Source organism: Lissotriton vulgaris, chromosome 2_1 (genome assembly GCF_964263255.1).
Source record: "Lissotriton vulgaris chromosome 2_1, aLisVul1.2, whole genome shotgun sequence".
Classification (NCBI taxonomy): Eukaryota; Metazoa; Chordata; class Amphibia; order Caudata; family Salamandridae; genus Lissotriton; species Lissotriton vulgaris.
In genome coordinates this window covers 1326342141-1326362032 of record NC_141687.1, presented here as the reverse complement: position 1 = coordinate 1326362032, position 19892 = coordinate 1326342141, and positions in this window count along the sequence as shown.

Sequence of the window (19892 nt, the reverse complement as noted above, 5' to 3'; positions counted from 1 at the left end):
GGAGCCCCGGAGCCCTGCTGCCCTGGAGCCCCCGAGCCCTGAAGCCCAGCAGCCCCGGAGCCCTGGAGCCCTGGAGCCCCGGAGCCCCGGAGCCCCGGAGCCCTGCAGCCCCCGAGCCGTGGAGCCCTGCAGTCCCCGAGCCCCTGCAGCCCCAGAGCCCCTGAGGCCCGGGGGCCCGGAGCCCCGAGGCCCCGAGGCCCTGGAGCCCCAGAGCCCTGCAGCTCCTGAGCCCTACAGGCCCGGGGCAGGCAGATTGGGCGTCATTTCGGTCCCGGCCATCTGGTCGCCCCTCTCGCCTCGGCCATCTGGTCGCCCGCAATGCTTTCCTATGGGGGTGACTAGATGGCCGGACTTCCCTGGAAGTCCCGATGAGGTGCCATTCGCCTCCCGGACCCTAGCAAGGGCTCCAGGAGGTCGGGCACGTTTGCGCCCTGGGTCCCCTCTGTCACCTCGAGTGCACGGATTACAAGAAATGGGGGTAATTTTCCTCCGGATTACTAGGGGCAGGGTACGCCCGGACACCCCTCCAAGGCTGGTGGTTCTCTGCCAGGGGGACCAGATGGGCTATGCCTGGGTAACACCTCCCAGGCATCCGGGGCTCCCTTCTCCGGGCCACAGAGGGGCAAAGTACCCGGGACGGGCTCCATGGGTCCCGGGCCCTGGAGCCCCGGAGCCCTGCTGCCCTGGAGCCCCCGAGCCCTGAAGCCCAGCAGCCCCGGAGCCCTGGAGCCCTGGAGCCCTGGAGCCCCGGAGCCCTGGAGCCCCGGAGCCCCGGAGCCCTGCAGCCCCCGAGCCGTGGAGCCCTGCAGTCCCCGAGCCCCTGCAGCCCCAGAGCCCCAGAGCCCCTGAGGCCCGGGGGCCCGGAGCCCCGAGGCCCCGAGGCCCCGAGGCCCCGGAGCCCCAGAGCCCTGCAGCTCCTGAGCCCTACAGGCCCGGGGCAGGCAGATTGGGCGTCATTTCGGTCCCGGCCATCTGGTCGCCCCTCTCGCCTCGGCCATCTGGTCGCCCGCAATGCTTTCCTATGGGGGTGACTAGATGGCCGGACTTCCCTGGAAGTCCCGATGAGGTGCCATTCGCCTCCCGGACCCTAGCAAGGGCTCCAGGAGGTCGGGCACGTTTGCGCCCTGGGTCCCCTCTGTCACCTCGTGTGCACGGATTACAAGAAATGGGGGTAATTTTCCTCCGGATTACTAGGGGCAGGGTACGCCCGGACACCCCTCCAGGGCTGGTGGTTCTCTGCCAGGGGGACCAGATGGGCTATGCCTGGGTAACACCTCCCAGGCATCCGGGGCTCCCTTCCCCGGTCCACAGAGGGGCAAAGTACCCGGGACGGGCTCCATGGGTCTCGGGCACTGGAGCCCCGGAGCCCTGCTGCCCTGGAGCCCCTGAGGCCTGAAGCCCAGCAGCCCCGGAGCCCTGGAGCCCCGGAGCCCCGGAGCCCCGGAGCCCTGCAGACCCCGAGCCGTGGAGCCCTGCAGTCCCCGAGCCCCTGCAGCCCCAGAGCCCCTGAGGCCCGGAGGCCCGGAGCCCCGAGGCCCCGGAGCCCCAGAGCCCTGCAGCTCCTGAGCCCTACAGGCCCGGGGCAGGCAGATTGGGCGTCATTTCGGTCCCGGCCATCTGGTCGCCCCTCTCGCCTCGGCCATCTGGTCGCCCGCAATGCTTTCCTATGGGGGTGACTAGATGGCCGGACTTCCCTGGAAGTCCCGATGAGGTGCCATTCGCCTCCCGGACCCTAGCAAGGGCTCCAGGAGGTCGGGCACGTTTGCGCCCTGGGTCCCCTCTGTCACCTCGCGTGCACGGATTACAAGAAATGGGGGTAATTTTCCTCCGGATTACTAGGGGCAGGGTACGCCCGGACACCCCTCCAGGGCTGGTGGTTCTCTGCCAGGGGGACCAGATGGGCTATGCCTGGGTAACACCTCCCAGGCATCCGGGGCTCCCTTCCCCGGTCCACAGAGGGGCAAAGTACCCGGGACGGGCTCCATGGGTCTCGGGCACTGGAGCCCCGGAGCCCTGCTGCCCTGGAGCCCCTGAGGCCTGAAGCCCAGCAGCCCCGGAGCCCTGGAGCCCCGGAGCCCCGGAGCCCCGGAGCCCTGCAGACCCCGAGCCGTGGAGCCCTGCAGTCCCCGAGCCCCTGCAGCCCCAGAGCCCCTGAGGCCCGGAGGCCCGGAGCCCCGAGGCCCCGGAGCCCCAGAGCCCTGCAGCTCCTGAGCCCTACAGGCCCGGGGCAGGCAGATTGGGCGTCATTTCGGTCCCGGCCATCTGGTCGCCCCTCTCGCCTCGGCCATCTGGTCGCCCGCAATGCTTTCCTATGGGGGTGACTAGATGGCCGGACTTCCCTGGAAGTCCCGATGAGGTGCCATTCGCCTCCCGGACCCTAGCAAGGGCTCCAGGAGGTCGGGCACGTTTGCGCCCTGGGTCCCCTCTGTCACCTCGCGTGCACGGATTACAAGAAATGGGGGTAATTTTCCTCCGGATTACTAGGGGCAGGGTACGCCCGGACACCCCTCCATGGCTGGTGGTTCTCTGCCAGGGGGACCAGATGGGCTATGCCTGGGTAACACCTCCCAGGCATCCGGGTCTCCCTTCCCCGGGCCACAGAGGGGCAAAGTACCCGGGACGGGCTCCATGGGTCCCGGGCCCTGGAGCCCCGGAGCCCTGCTGCCCTGGAGCCCTGGAGCCCCTGAGGCCTGAAGCCCAGCAGCCCCGGAGCCCTGGAGCCCCGGAGCCCCGGAGCCCCGGAGCCCTGCAGACCCCGAGCCGTGGAGCCCTGCAGTCCCCGAGCCCCTGCAGCCCCAGAGCCCCTGAGGCCCGGAGGCCCGGAGCCCCGAGGCCCCGAGGCCCCGAGGCCCCGGAGCCCCAGAGCCCTGCAGCTCCTGAGCCCTACAGGCCCGGGGCAGGCAGATTGGGCGTCATTTCGGTCCCGGCCATCTGGTCGCCCCTCTCGCCTCGGCCATCTGGTCGCCCGCAATGCTTTCCTATGGCGGCGACTAGATGGCCGCACTTCCCTGGAAGTCCCGATGAGGTGCCATTCGCCTCCCGGACCCCAGCAAGGGCTCCAGGAGGTCGGGCACGTTTGCGCCCTGGGTCCCCTCTGTCACCTCGCGTGCACGGATTACAAGAAAGGAGGGTAATTTTCCTCCGGATTACTAGGGGCAAGAGTGTGCCCAGAAACCTTCCCCGGGACCGGATGGGATGTGCCCCGGGCAAAACCTCCCAGGCGTTTGTGGCTCCCTCCTCCGGCCCGCTGCGTTGGGAAGAGCCCGGGACGGGCTACATGGCTCATGTGCCCTGCAAACCCGGAGCCCTGCTGCCCAGCAGCCCTGGAGCCCAGCAGCCCCGGAGCCCCGGATCCCTGCAGCCCTGCAGCCCCGAAGCCCCGGAGCCCCGGAGCCCCGGAGCCCTGGAGCCCTGGAGCCCTGGAGCCCTGGAGCCCTGGAGCCCTGGAGCCCTGGAGCCCTGGAGCCCTGGAGCCCTGGAGCCCCGGAGCCCCGCAGCCGTGGAGCCCTGCAGTCCCCGAGCCCTGCAGTCCCGCAGCTCCTGAGCCCTACAGTCCTAGGGCAGGCAGATTGGTGTCAGTTCGGTCCCGGCCATCTGGATGCCCCTCTCGCCTCGGCCATCTGGTCGCCCGCAATGCTTTCCTATGGTGTGACCAGATGGCCGGACTTCCCTGGAAGTCCCGATGGGGTGCCATTCGCCTCCCGGATCCCAGAGAGGGCTCCAGGAGGTCGGGCACGTTTGCGCCCTGGGTCCCCTCTGTCACCTCGAGTGCACGGATTACAAGAAATGGGGGTAATTTTCCTCCGGATTACTAGGGGCAGGGTACGCCCGGACACCCCTCCAAGGCTGGTGGTTCTCTGCCAGGGGGACCAGATGGGCTATGCCTGGGTAACACCTCCCAGGCATCCGGGGCTCCCTTCTCCGGGCCACAGAGGGGCAAAGTACCCGGGACGGGCTCCATGGGTCCCGGGCCCTGGAGCCCCGGAGCCCTGCTGCCCTGGAGCCCCCGAGCCCTGAAGCCCAGCAGCCCCGGAGCCCTGGAGCCCTGGAGCCCCGGAGCCCCGGAGCCCTGGAGCCCCGGAGCCCCGGAGCCCCGGAGCCCTGCAGCCCCCGAGCCGTGGAGCCCTGCAGTCCCCGAGCCCCTGCAGCCCCAGAGCCCCAGAGCCCCTGAGGCCCGGGGGCCCGGAGCCCCGAGGCCCCGAGGCCCCGGAGCCCCAGAGCCCTGCAGCTCCTGAGCCCTACAGGCCCGGGGCAGGCAGATTGGGCGTCATTTCGGTCCCGGCCATCTGGTCGCCCCTCTCGCCTCGGCCATCTGGTCGCCCGCAATGCTTTCCTATGGGGGTGACTAGATGGCCGGACTTCCCTGGAAGTCCCGATGAGGTGCCATTCGCCTCCCGGACCCTAGCAAGGGCTCCAGGAGGTCGGGCACGTTTGCGCCCTGGGTCCCCTCTGTCACCTCGAGTGCACGGATTACAAGAAATGGGGGTAATTTTCCTCCGGATTACTAGGGGCAGGGTACGCCCGGACACCCCTCCAAGGCTGGTGGTTCTCTGCCAGGGGGACCAGATGGGCTATGCCTGGGTAACACCTCCCAGGCATCCGGGGCTCCCTTCTCCGGGCCACAGAGGGGCAAAGTACCCGGGACGGGCTCCATGGGTCCCGGGCCCTGGAGCCCCGGAGCCCTGCTGCCCTGGAGCCCCCGAGCCCTGAAGCCCAGCAGCCCCGGAGCCCTGGAGCCCTGGAGCCCTGGAGCCCCGGAGCCCTGGAGCCCCGGAGCCCCGGAGCCCCGGAGCCCTGCAGCCCCCGAGCCGTGGAGCCCTGCAGTCCCCGAGCCCCTGCAGCCCCAGAGCCCCAGAGCCCCTGAGGCCCGGGGGCCCGGAGCCCCGAGGCCCCGAGGCCCCGAGGCCCCGGAGCCCCAGAGCCCTGCAGCTCCTGAGCCCTACAGGCCCGGGGCAGGCAGATTGGGCGTCATTTCGGTCCCGGCCATCTGGTCGCCCCTCTCGCCTCGGCCATCTGGTCGCCCGCAATGCTTTCCTATGGGGGTGACTAGATGGCCGGACTTCCCTGGAAGTCCCGATGAGGTGCCATTCGCCTCCCGGACCCTAGCAAGGGCTCCAGGAGGTCGGGCACGTTTGCGCCCTGGGTCCCCTCTGTCACCTCGCGTGCACGGATTACAAGAAATGGGGGTAATTTTCCTCCGGATTACTAGGGGCAGGGTACGCCCGGACACCCCTCCAGGGCTGGTGGTTCTCTGCCAGGGGGACCAGATGGGCTATGCCTGGGTAACACCTCCCAGGCATCCGGGGCTCCCTTCCCCGGTCCACAGAGGGGCAAAGTACCCGGGACGGGCTCCATGGGTCTCGGGCACTGGAGCCCCGGAGCCCTGCTGCCCTGGAGCCCCTGAGGCCTGAAGCCCAGCAGCCCCGGAGCCCTGGAGCCCCGGAGCCCCGGAGCCCCGGAGCCCTGCAGACCCCGAGCCGTGGAGCCCTGCAGTCCCCGAGCCCCTGCAGCCCCAGAGCCCCTGAGGCCCGGAGGCCCGGAGCCCCGAGGCCCCGGAGCCCCAGAGCCCTGCAGCTCCTGAGCCCTACAGGCCCGGGGCAGGCAGATTGGGCGTCATTTCGGTCCCGGCCATCTGGTCGCCCCTCTCGCCTCGGCCATCTGGTCGCCCGCAAAGCTTTCCTATGGGGCCGACTAGATGGCCGGGCTTCCCTGGAAGTCCCGATGGGGTGCCATTTGCCTCCCGGATCCCAGCCAGGGCTCCAGGAGGTCGGGCACGTTTGCGCCCTGGGTCCCCTCTGTCACCTCGAGTGCACGGATTACAAGAAAGGGGGGTAACTTTCCTCCGGATTAGTAGGTGCAAGGGTATGCCCAGGCACCCTCCCGGGGCTGGTGGTTCCCTGCCGGGGACCAGATGGGATGTGCCCCGGGCAACACCTCCCAGGTGTCCGGGGCTCCCTCCTCCGACCCGCGGCGTGGGGAAGAGCCCGGGACGGGCTCCATGGGTCCCGGGCCCTGCAACCCCGGAGCCCAGCAGCCCCGGAGCCCCAGAGCCCTGCTGCCCTGCAGCCCCCGAGCCCTGGAGCCCTGGAGCCCAGCAGCCCTGGAGCCCTGCAGCCCTACAGCCCCGGAGACCCGGAGCCCCGGAGCCGTCGAGCTCTGTGGCCCCCCGAGCCCTACAGGCCCGGGGCAGGCAGATTGGGCGTCATTTCGGTCCCCGGCCATCTGGTCTCCAGGATCGCCTCGGCCATCTGGTCCCCCGCAATGCTTTCCAATGGGGGCGACTAGATGGCCGGACTTCCCTGGAAGTCCCGATGAGGTGCCATTCGCCTCCCGTACCCCAGCGAGGGCTCCAGGAGGTCGGGCACGTTTGCGCCCTGGGTCCCCTCTGTCACCTCGCGTGCACGGATTACGAGAAAGGAGGGTAATTTTTCTCCGGATTGGTAGGGACAAGGTATTCTGGGACCCCCCTCGGCCTAGCCGTCCTCAGCCGGCAGCTGGACATGCCAGGATGCCCCCCCAGCCCCGGATCCATCCCTGGGCCTGCCGCGTGGCAGGAAGCCCTGGATGGGGTCCGGGGGGGCCTGGCCGGGCCCCGGGTCGGGTGCCACGGCCCTGGGCCCGGTCCCCCGGCCTGCCGCACTGCCAAAGAACCAGGACGGGGGTTCCTTCGAGCCCGGGGAGCCTCCCCTCGCTCGGCTGAGTTCAGCAGCTCCGGCCGGGGCCCCCGAGGGCCCGGGGAGGGCGGCCTCCACCTCCCGGGCTCTGTCCTTAGTCCTGCTGCGTGGCAGGGTGCCCGGGACGGTGGTCCGGAGGGCCCGGGAAGGCGTCCCCTGCGTCTCCGTGCATCGGAGCCTAGGCTGGGTCCAGGGGCCCGTCCGGGCCCCAGGTCGGGTGCCACGGCCCTGGGCCTCCGGTCCCCACCTTGCCGTTCCCTGGCGCCAGCTCCCTTTTTCGTCGGGGTGCAGAGTGGCACCGGCTGGCTTGACTCTCGTGCCCGGCCATCTGTTCTCCGGGATCCCCTCGGCCATCTGGTCTCCGGGATCCCCTCGGCCATCTGGTCTCCCGGATCCCCTCGGGCATCTGGTCTCCAGGATCGCCTCGGCCATCTGGTCTCCTGCAATGCTTTCCTATGGGGGGGACCAGATGGCCGAACTTCCCTGGAAGTCCCGATGAGGTGCCATTTGCCTCCCGGATCCCAGCGAGGGCTCCAGGAGCTCGGGTACTTTCGCGCCTTGGGTCTCCTCTGTCACTCGGGGCGCACGGATTCCAAGAAAGAGGGGTAGCCTTCCTCCGGATTACTAAGGACAAGGTATGCCCAGACACTTCTTGCAGTTCTCTGCCTGGGGGGGGACCAGATCAGATGTGCCTGGAAAACACCTCCCCCGGGCGTCCGGGGCTCCCTTCTCCAGGAGGCCAACGGCATTGGAAAATACCCGGGAAGGGCTCCACGGGTCCCGATCAGACCTCCCCCGGGCGTCCGGGGCACCCATCTCCAGGAGGCCAACTGCATTGCAAAGTACCCGGGAAGGGCTCCACGGGTCCCGGGCAGACCTCCCCCGGGCGTACGTGGTCGTCCGACAGATTCGGGCGGATGTGCTTTTACGAACCGGATCGGAATCGGGCCAAATAATAATAATAATCCACATTTGTAAAGCGCACAATCACCCGTAAGGGTCGCTAGGGGCCGTCGGGAAGATTAAGCAAGCTATTGCCCAGAGTCACATGGTGCTGGGCTAATCTGCCGCCGGCGCCGGGGATCGAACCGTGATCTCCAGATTTCAGAGTCAGCCGCCCTAGCCGCGGCGTCAGCTATTCCTCAGAGTCACATGGTGCTGGGCTTTTCTGCCGCCGGCGCCGGGGATCGAACCGTGCTCTCCAGATTTCGGAGTCAGCCGCCCTAGCCGCGGCGTCAGCTATTCCTCAGAGTCACATGGTGCTGGGCTTTTCTGCCGCCGGCGCCGGGGATCGAACCGTGATCTCCAGATTTCCGAGTCAGCCGCCCTAGCCGCGGCGTCAGCTATTCCTCAGAGTCACATGGTGCTGGGCTTTTCTGCCGCCGGCTCCGGGGATCGAACCGTGATCTCCAGATTTCCGAGTCAGCCGCCCTAGCCGCGGCGTCAGCTATTCCTCAGAGTCACATGGTGCTGGGCTTTTCTGCCGCCGGCGCCGGGGATCGAACCGTGATCTCCAGATTTCCGAGTCAGCCGCCCTAGCCGCGGCGTCAGCTATTTCTCAGAGTCACATGGTGCTGGGCTTTTCTGCCGCCGGCGCCGGGGATCGAACCGTGATCTCCAGATTTCCGAGTCAGCCGCCCTAGCCGCGGCGTCAGCTATTCCTCAGAGTCACATGGTGCTGGGCTTTTCTGCCGCCGGCGCCGGGGATCGAACCGTGATCTCCAGATTTCCGAGTCAGCCGCCCTAGCCGTGGCGTCAGCTATTTCTCAGAGTCACATGGTGCTGGGCTTTTCTGCCGCCGGCTCCGGGGATCGAACCGTGATCTCCAGATTTCCGAGTCAGCCGCCCTAGCCGCGGCGTCAGCTATTCCTCAGAGTCACATGGTGCTGGGCTTTTCTGCCGCCGGCGCCGGGGATCGAACCGTGATCTCCAGATTTCCGAGTCAGCCGCCCTAGCCGCGGCGTCAGCTATTTCTCAGAGTCACATGGTGCTGGGCTTTTCTGCCGCCGGCGCCGGGGATCGAACCGTGATCTCCAGATTTCCGAGTCAGCCGCCCTAGCCGCGGCGTCAGCTATTCCTCAGAGTCACATGGTGCTGGGCTTTTCTGCCGCCGGCGCCGGGGATCGAACCGTGAGCGCCCCCCAGCGCAATGCGTTGTAATGGTATGCGTTGTAACATGGTACATCCCTGACTCATTATTGGTAATGGGAACGGGATTGGTTGTGGATATAACTATAATTGGGAGGTGGTGAATAATTTCCGGTACTTCATAGTATCCATCTGTCCATGGCATATCCCGGGTCATCTGGGCGACGGTAGATGCCCTGGTTAATGGCGGCTAGGTGGGCAGCTCAGTAATATTTCTTAAGGTCAGGGAGACTGATCCCTCCGTCATACCAATTTAGGGCAAGTTTAGTCAGAGCTATTCAGGGCCTTCTGTCCCAGAGAAAGTCCCTCTGCAGGCCCTCTATCTCCCTGAAATAGCTTGCTGGAACTCCGTCAGGGAAGTTCTGCAATGCGAGGCAGCAGGGCAATGACATCATCTTGAAAGGCGCTGCACTGCCTAACAGTAACAGCGGGAGATTCTTCCAATTTGCAATATCTTGCTTCAGAGCAAGCAAAGGTTTGATTAATAGAGAGTAGTTAGGGATCCACTGACGACAGTAGGAATGAATGCCTATAAAAGCACGCACATCTTTTTGAGTTTTTGGAATCTAAATGACCTTTCAATTCTTAACTATGAATATTAGGACTTTCAGTATAGCCTTGAGGAGCATGACAGAAGCAAAAACTTTTGCCAGCTAGTGTAAACCCGAACAATTACCTGCTATCTGGGTACATAGGATTGCTAAGGAATGCATTCTTCAAATCAATAACGGAGAAAAGTGTACTGATGTCAGGAACCACTTGGAATTGTGGGACTACTATTTTAGTAACCTCGCAAATCAATCACAAAACGATATACCTCATCATCTTTATCAGAGAAATCTGAAAGTGCCCTTTTCAGGACAGGAAGAATAGTGCTATTACATACATTACCTGTAGTCTCCTCAACAACTCCCTTATGTATTAAATCCTGAACTATTTGAAGAAGGGCTCGTTCTCCTGGATGTGGTATTTTATATTGAGAAATGCGGGGCAATATGGCATTATCCTTAACCTGTGAGGAAACTGGGGATATATTAAATAAACCTACATTGGTATCACCAGTAGCCCACAACGTAGGGGGTACTTGATCAAATTCAGGTGGAAGGGGGGCATCTTTAGATAGACACTGTCTAGTACCTATATCCGGGCCCATTGTAATATAAACATCGTCTGGAGAACAGTAATTAGTAGCATGCAATTTATTTAGTACGTCCAGACCAATCAAATTCTCACCACAATTAGATGTTAAAAGAAATGAAGAATCCACAGTAAAATACCTATACTAAAAGTAAGGGGGTGTGAGATGGGGCTTATAAGCGGTACTCCTGAAAAACCTACTGAAACAACTTTTATGGCCAGACAGGGGTGCCCCAGGGACCAGGTGTCGGGCAATAGAGCTTTTCATGGCACCCGTATCCACCAGGAACTCCTTGGGAGATCCTTTCAGATCTATCTTAACATAAGGGCCACCTTGGTTTGCAGGTACCTGAACTGCTCCCATATCCTGTCCCTGGCTGTCCTAGCTGTAAGACATCCCTATCACGTCATCAATATCATACTTGTCATTGTAGAACTGCCTGTCTCTAGCGTCATCAAAATAATTGTCAGAACGGTCTACAGTCTACAGTGGCAGAAGTACGTTGCTTCCTATTAGTCCTGAGACCCTTGTTTCCAGAACCTCTCCCACAAGTGGACAAGACTTTTTGTAAAAGAACGGGGCACTGGCTGTGCTACTGACCTTCCTCCTTACAATACCCACACAGAATTTGCCCCAAAAGTGTAGCTGGAGGCTGTCTAGTATGAGGAAGCTGTTGTCGGGGCTCCTGTCCCTTCGTGTTACCTCCATGTGCTTGTTGCAATAATACCATGGTCTTCAAATCTTTATGCTTTTTGTCATTTTTGTCTTTTTTCTTCATTATCCCTATGCTCATAATATTGGGCCATATTTAAAATCACAGAAGGAAATGAAGTAGACCAAGTGCTGTCAGACGCCTGGAGTCTGGGCAATATTTCAGGGAGGAGATTAATGACAAACCTCTCAACAAATAAAATGACTCCTCCTTCTATTGACATATCCTGCCCACTGTAATCCAAAAACGTTTCTTCAAATCTAGTGAAGAAATCAGACACACACTCATCGCATCTTTTGGCTTCAGGGCGAATAGTGGGTGCGAGTACTTCAGTAAGGACATTGTGAATTTTGCACTAATACTGCTGCATGTGCTCACATTCCCACAACGTATGCATTATGGTGCCTTCACAACTGCACTGCCTCCTGCAAGCCCCACTCTCCACCGCCCCATTCGCACCAGACCAGGCCTGTGATGTAAACCCTGTGTAGTATTTTAAGTTAGACAGGCCACAGTTTAGCCAAGATTGCTACTTCTCTTGGATAGGCCACTGCTTCTAGCCATTCCTCATCTTTGAATTCTAGGCCGTCTCTTTCCCATTTCTCTCTCGTTTTTTGGAGAGGATCACCGGTATTATTGTTTAGTTTCTTGTAGGTCAGGGAAATAGCTTTCTTTGGCAGGTGGCCAACAAGGAACCTGTCATCGAGGGGCGGGGATTCCGTAGGGGAACAGCCTTTTTGGAGGTGTGCCAGTAATTAGTGGCAAACTTGCAAGTATCTGAAATATTCAGAGTCAGCAAGGTCGTATCCTTGTGTATAGAAGCAAACATTATCATATCGCCTTTTACCCACAGGTCCCCTACTTCTGAGATCCCAATTAGGTCCCTTTGTCAATCCCTCTGGTGGTCCTCAGGGTGTCTAGCTGCTCAGCATCCCATAGGGGAGTCCCCAGTGTCACACCCCAGGCTTCTGTTCGCTACATGCCATATCTGAACAGAGTGCTTAGTCGGCCCCGTCAGAGAGAGTCGCCGGGGTTTAGTGTATAGTGCCTTATTATAATTCCCCCCTGGTAGTATCCATCTGTCCATGGCATATCTCGGGTCATCTGGGCGATGGTAGATGCCCTGGTTAATGGCGGCTAGGTGGGCAGCTCAGTAATATTTCTTGAGGTCAGGGAGACTGATCCCTCCATCATACCAATTTAGGGCAAGTTTAGTCAGAGCTATTCAGGACCTTCTGTCCCAGAGCAAGTCCCTCTGCAGGCCCTCTATCTCCCTGAAATAGCTTGCTGGAACTCCGTCAGGGAAGTTCTGCAATGCTTCGAGGGGGCAGGGCAGTGACATCATCTTGAAAGGTGCTGCCCTGCCTAACAGTAACAGCGGGAGCTTCTTCCAATTTGCAATATCTTGCTTCAGAGCAAGCAAAGGTTTGATTAATAGAGAGTAGTTAGGTATCCACTGGTGACAGTAGGAATTAATGCCTATAAGAGCACGCACATCCTTTTGAGTTTTTGGAATAGGCATTTTAACGATGGTACTAATGCATTCTGGTGTTAACTTGCTACCCTCCTTCGACAGTAGGTGACCTAAATAGGTGACCTCTTGTCGACAATACTGAAAACTTCGAAAGGGATATCTTATGTCCATGATGGGCCAAATGTAACAATAATTTTACTGTAGTATCCTTACAACCATGTTCCGTGTCAGAGTCAATTAACAAATCATCGACATACTGGACCAATACATTATCTGGAGAAAGTGATAGTGAATCTAAATGACTTTTCAATGCTTAACTATAAATATTAGGATTTTCAGTATAGCCTTGAGGAGCGTGACAGAAGCAAAAACATTTCCCAGCTAGTGTAAACCCGAACAATTACCTGCTATCTGGGTACATAGGATTGCTAAGGAATGCATTCTTCAAATCAATAATGGAGAAAAGTGTACTGATGTCAGGAACCACTTGGAATTGTGGGACTACTATTTTAGTAACCTCGCAAATCAATCACAAAACGATATACCTCATCATCTTTATCAGAGAAATCTGAAAGTGTCCTTTTCAGGACAGGAAGAATAGTACTATTACATACATTACCTGTAGTCTCCTCAACAACTCCCTTAGGTATTAAATCCTGAACTATTTGAAGAAGGGCTCGTTCTCCTGGATGTGGTATTTTATATTGAGAAATGCGGAGCAATATGGCATTATCCTTAACCTGTGAGGAAACTGGGGATATATTAAATAAACCTACATTGGTATCACCAGTAGCCCACAACGTAGGTGGTACTTGATCAAATTCAGGTGGAAGGGGGGCATCTTTAGATAGACACTGTCTAATACTTATGTCCGGGCCCATTGTAATATATACACCGTCTGGAGAACAGTAATTAGTAGCATGCAATTTATTTAGTACGTCCAAACCAATCAAATTCTCACCACAATTAGATGTTAAAAGAAATGAAGAATCCATAGTAAAAGACCAATGCTAAAAGTAAGGGGGTGTGAGATGGGGCTTATAAGCGGTACTCCTGAAAAACCTACTGAAACATTATTATGGCCAGACAGGGGTGCCCCAGGAACCAGGTGTCGGGCAATAGAGCTTTTCATGGCACCTGTATCCACCAGGAACTCCTTGGGAGATCCTTTCAGATCTATCTTAACATAAGGGCCACATTGGTTTGCAGGTACCTGAACTGCTCCCATATCCTGTCCCTGGCTGTCCTAGCTGTAAGACATCCCTGTCACGTCATCTATATCATACTTGTCATTGTAGTACTGCCTGTCTCTAGCGTCATCAAAATAATTGTCAGAACGGTCTACAGTCTACAGTGGCAGAAGTATGTTGCTTCCTATTAGTCCTGAGACCCTTGTTTCCAGAACCTCTCCCACAAGTGGACAAGACTTTTTGTAAAAGAACGGGGCACTGGCTGTGCTACTGACCTTCCTCCTTACAATACGCACACGGAATTTGCCCCAAAGGTGTAGCTGGAGGCTGTCTAGTACGAAGAAGCTGTTGTCGGGGCTCCTGTCCCTTCGTGTTACCTCGATGTGCTAGTTGCAATAATACCATGGTCTTCAAATCTTTATGCTTTTTGTCATTTTTGTCTTTTTTCTTCATTATCCCTATGCTCATAATATTGGGCCATATTTAAAATCACAGAAGGAAATGACGTAGACCAAGTGCTGTCAGACGCCTGGAGTCTGGGCATTATTTCAGGGAGGAGTTTAATGACAAACCTCTCAACAAATAAAAGGACTCCTCCTTCTATTGACATATCCTGCCCACTGTAATCCAAAAACGTTTCTTCAAATCTAGTGAAGAAATCAGACACACACTCATCGTTCTTCTGCCGACAAGCAGTCAATCTGTCCTAACTAACTTTCTTGGGCAGAATAAGTATGCATGTATGCTATCATACAGTCGGGCAAGGCAAGTAACTCAGCGCATGGTTTATCTCCTGGCTTCCTATCTCAATCCCAGCCCTTAATCACATCCCATGTTCCACCCACCTCAGCAACATGATCTTGAGTATGTACTTGCTGCCAAATATCAACTGGAACTAGTAAACCAAAAAAAACATTTCAATGTCAGCAAGGGTCATCACAGTAGAGGAGGCAGCCTCCGTCAATTCTTTATAATAAGCAGTAGGATTTTTCCTAGGGTCGGGCAGAGTAGCCTTAAGGGCCAGAACTTCACTTCTCTTCCATAGACTATAGACCAATTATTCCTGAAAGCGGGCAGGAACAGCCTGTCTGGTAAACCCCCATGCTGATCTGTTATTGCAGGAATTTCCGGATGGTAAACTGGGTGAACTTCTCGCATTGGGAATTGAGTTATTTTGATGGGGCTCCCATCATGCAATCTATAAGTCAACAGTTTGGAAAGGTTTCTATACAAGGGGGTCAGCTTCAAACTATGTACATAAGCACCTTCATTAATATTAAGTAATATTCTGGGTGCCTCCGTTTTAATGTGTATGCACCAAAGGTCAATCAAGGTGGAGGACAAGTATTTGAGAGCATGTTGTTGCAGAAAGGACTCATAGTCTTGCATTACCTGCCAAACATCTGTAAGACTTTAAGTTGGGTTACGAGCCCATTTTATCGCCTAGTCCGCTACTTAATTTTTCTCTCTATCTCCCACCCCGGATCACATTAGTGGACCTGACCATTCTCTGAGTCCAGTGAGATTTCTATCTCCCCAGCCACGCACTGGTGTGTCAGTAATTAAGGACCACATCCACATAGAACCAAAACAGTTGGAATGACCACTGGGTGAGGCACCCTCTGGTGGGACAGAGGCAACAGCTGCAAGTTACAGAAACTCTACGTGCAGGGATCCTTGAGCCATCAGTCCGACCTGATGATGTCCTCGTCCTCCCCTCCACCCACGGAAAGGGGATGGGTCAATAACGGGGAGACAGTGGAGAATATTCACCAATAACTTCTTATTCATATACACTCAGAGCGGAGCCCATCTGCACAGTCTCTAAGAGTGGTACAGAGTGAACTGAAGATCAGCAAGCATAAACATACATTATGTACATTTCATGATTAGTTAAAAACATGCCCTTAGTGAAATTTAACAGGAAGATGCAGCGGAACAGTAAAATACAAAAAAGGGCTTCTGCTTTCAAAACCCAACACAGTACATGGCTGTTGCACTCGGTACTGTGAAAAGGCTACCAGACAAGTGGGAGAAGGCCTCTATCTAGTGGGATAGGTATGCACTGGCATTAACAGTTCTTCGTTGCAGAAACAAAACTCAGCAAAGGGCATTTCTCAGAAATAACAAAGATTAGTTTTGATTGTCTTTAAAATGGTGTCAAACATAAAATGGTGCAGCGAATGCTAACTTATACAAGGCACTGTCTAAGCATTGGCAGGTCTAACCTAAGAGACGCATTAGATTTTGGGAAAAAAGGAAAGGAAAGTGATAAAGGAACTCCAAGTGGCTTAACCATAACCACACTTCTAGACATATGTGACAATGAAGTGACTTTCAGTTAAAACAGGTTTATTAGTATTTGTAAGGATGTCCAATTGTTCTGTTCTCAATGCAAGGGAAGATCAACCAGATTATTTTATTATGCTTTCACTGTTTAGACTATCCTTTTGGTGTTGTCGATGATGTTTCAACCCTACTTGTAGTGTGAGGGTCTCATCTGGAAATGGTTCACCTGGGGACTAGAGGTGAGGTGTGCGCTTGCTAGTATGTGCAGGTCAGATTTCCTTGGCATTGTGTAATCATCCTTTTATGGGAGTGATGTGGTTTCAAGTCTGAAACGTTTTAGGTAACCAATTGTTGTTTTTCATAATTGGTATGAGGAGAATCTTGAGTTGATTTGGAAGAGCCAAAGATAATGGTCTTCCTCCCGTGTGGATAATCGATAACATGAATGGAGACTTGGCCACCTTATCCTGGGGGTTTGGATACTCTAGTAAAGGTAGGAGGGCATCTTGCTTGGAATGTAAAAAGTCATTTGGGACATCACTGTCCTCAATGCTACGTGAAACAGTGTGTCACTTGAATTGGGGTGCTTTCTCAAGCTCTCGCATCCTTAGTTCTGCAGTCATCCTTAGACTGTCTGGGGTGATCTGCAGTTCTTGCTTCTGCAAAGCAGAAATTAAGAACAGAGGGATCCTGAGTAAGATTGTGATTGGGGTGGTAAATGGGGTGTCATCATGTCAGACTCTTGTCTCATTCTCATGTCTTTTATACTGTTGCTTGCAGTGCTCACAGTGCTTGCATGCATGGTGTTTGCTTGTGCCTCTTCCACCGGCCAATTGACTGGTGCTGCTCTGCTTCCAGCTGCTCATTGTGGTGCGCCCAAAATCGACTGCTGGTATGGGAAAACAAACTTCTAGTACATCCTACTACTTTTTCTACTGTTTACCAGTCGCAAAAGTTATTTGTGGAAAAAAGGAGGTGGTGCAGTGTGGCACAAGCCCTAACTATGTCCCCTAAGTGGCAGTTCTCTGTGTGTGTCTTTCACCAGTCCTGCACACAAGATCCCTATTTTCACTTAATTGCCTCTTCATGCAACTTTATGACTTCTGCCCATTGTCAAAGATCTGAATTTGGAATCTTTCAGTCATTTTTTAAGGTTTTTCAAGGGCTCTGTATCAAAGGTGGCTTCTTCCGAAAAATCCTTAGTGTCCTCACCACTAGTGTACTATACCAAGTCTTCTGTATAAATGCACATGAATTTTATTTACTGCCGGTATGTCACATGAGTGGGAGTTCATTTAGCTGGGGCCCTCTCCATTTTGAGTTACCTGCCCCCTTTTTTTTCTTATGCACACTTACTCGCAACCAATTAACCATTTAGGTATCTGACGGCTTGTGCATCAGGGTTGTGGGGAGGCTAGATTAGCTTTAATTCACACGTATGTGCTTTAGTGTCTTTACTGGACAGTATAGAGAGTTCTTGTCCAAATACATATGTTGAGCCACCTTCTCTTATACAGTTGAATTCATGCGTATAACTCCTACTATCCTGGGACTGCCCTATATCTATCTGAACCCGTTTATCCTGTTGCCACCTGCCCAGAAGAGAGCATTTCAGTTTCTGATCGAAAATACCCTTACTTAGTCAAAAATGCAATCAGAACCTTACATTTCATATATTTGAAAGTACACTGACAAAGTCTGAGACCAAGTTTGAGGCCAATGTATTGAAGGTCAGATTGCATTGCAGCTGGAAGTTTTGCACAACTATTGGTTTGCGGCGCAGCCTTTATTTTGCACTGCAACAGATACACTGCTCAATCGCAATGCAAAGTGGCCTATAAGTAATATTTTCTGAATCCTGCCCCATTATTATTAATGAGGCACAATTCTGCTTGTAAATCACACAAAAAGAGCTGGCACTGCTGAAATGTAATGTAACAGACCCTCATCCCTGCATTCACATTTGCATTTACAGAATATCAATTTATTTGTATTCCCGCCCCTCTCGCTTGTAGACAAAGGGACTGAAATCAAAAAACAAGCATTAGCAAAGCGGGTAGGTTTGTATTTGTAAATGTAAATGTATGTATACTTGTAAAGCGCACTATCACCTGACAGGCATCTTGGCGCTGTATACCGCTGTGTAACCCGTCCTGGCTTTCCCTGTGAGATGCCCCCTACTGGGCACCCCCAAGATGAAACCAGGCATCCCAGCGCTTTAGGGCCGTTGTGGAGATTAAGCAAGCTATTGCCCAGAGTTGCAGAGTGGGGACCCATGATTAGAGTGACACAGAGGCGAGAATTATCGAGTCCGTGGACATTGAGCCCAAGACCCCGCCGCGTCGGGAATTGAACACTGGTCCCGACCAGACCTCTGCATCAGGGTCTGCCGCTCTAACCATTGAGCCACACTTCTATTTAATATGCTAATGTATGGAGGCACTTTATTAGCACATTTCATACAGACAAATGTAACACGTATGTGTCATCTCTACTGAAAGCTCCCTTATAAAATAGTTCCTTGTGATACAGCTAATAATTAATAACATTAGGTGAGATATAAATACTGGGCTGAGCCAAAATATGATTCACAAAGTATCAAACCAGTGAATGAAAGAGGCTGATCCAAAAAAAGCCTGGGGTAGAAGGGTGCAAACTCAAAGTCCACACCATGTGCATGATAATCAAACTTGGTTTCAGAGATGAGAAATCGTTGATTAACTGGCTCAGCCCAATTTTGTATACTTGTCGGAATATGAAAGTCATCTTCTTCTTGTCTCAAGATTTAGACACCTGCAGGTTCCCTTTGTTTAAGTCTATCACGTGTTCCCACATTGCAAACCTTTGTATACAAACCTATATGTATGTATGTATTTGAACTTGTATAGCGCACAGCTACCCGCAGTGGGTTTCCCGGCGCTTGCTTAGGGAACCCGTCCTGGTATTCCCCTGTGAGATAACACCGGCAGGGTATCCACAAGGTGAAAGCCAGGCATCCCGCCGCGAGGGGCCGTTGTGGAGATTAAGCAAGCTACTGCCCAGAGTCGCAGAGTGTGAACCCGTGAGTCGAGAAGGCACCGGAGCGAGAATTATCGAGTCCGTGGAATTTTTGAGCCCAAGACCCGCCAAGCTTGCTCCAACTCAATTTGTTGGAAGACTCTGCTACCAACTGACGGAATCAATGATCTACAGACTATTACTTTTTCTTTTTTTTTTATCAACGCTTTTGTATTTTGATTGGCGTGTAAGAGGATTTTCTTTTCAAAACCTAGTGCATTGGCTGGGAAGCGCCCGTGCTTGGCAGGGTGCAGTGACCGAGGCTGGACTGAATACCACATGACAGCCCCAGGCATAAAAGGTAAGATGAAGAATTCTCTATGGGGACCTTGAGTGGAGAATTGTCTGGTATTCAACTTGCCGATTTGGTCAGACTTTGTCAGCGTACTTTCAAATTTATGAAATGTAAGGTTCTGATTGTAGTTTTTGATTAACTATGGGTATTTTGGGTCAGCCTTGGTCACTGCACCCGGTCAAGCACACTGGGACAGGTTATGAAGGGAACGTTAAATCTGGTCTATGATTTCACTAAAAGTTTACAAAAATACATTAAAATAGATGAGTGCAAGCAATACAGTAACCAGCAAATATTCAATAGGACAGAAGCATATGGTAAAATACATTTTTCCTAATCGAGAGCTCAAAGTCATTTTGAATGCCGCTATTCTGTCATATTCATTTCTGCTTTCTTCGGACACAGACCTGACACATTCTTTTTACATTTAAATATAAAGGTGCAAACCTGAAATGATCTGAAATAGTTTCATTTTCTGCCCCTTTATTAGCTGCAACAGAAATGTGAGAAAGCAATGTTGGAATTCATCGTAGTAATCACAATAAACTTATACACACTATTTTAAAGGGGAATTTGTGGAAGGATTCCAGTGCTATACAAAAGAGACAGGTCCTGTTCTTTTTTAAATGTTAGCATAAAAAAGATGTAAACCCTCACATAAAAGGTGGCATGCTTCATCATGGGGTTGCTCCTCATCTTGGATAGAAATACAAGTCGTGCCTGTAGGAAGGTGGACCCCTGACTATGGTTACCCCAGATTTTTTGCCTTGTGTTTAGCTGGTTTTCGACTTAGTTGGCCTGGTTCCCTGCTAATCCTGGCCCCAGGCTCTCTGCTCACTCCCTAAAATGGACTCCATGCACCCTAGGTGCATAACCTGATTGGTACTGGACACCTTGTCAGCCCCTATATAGTGC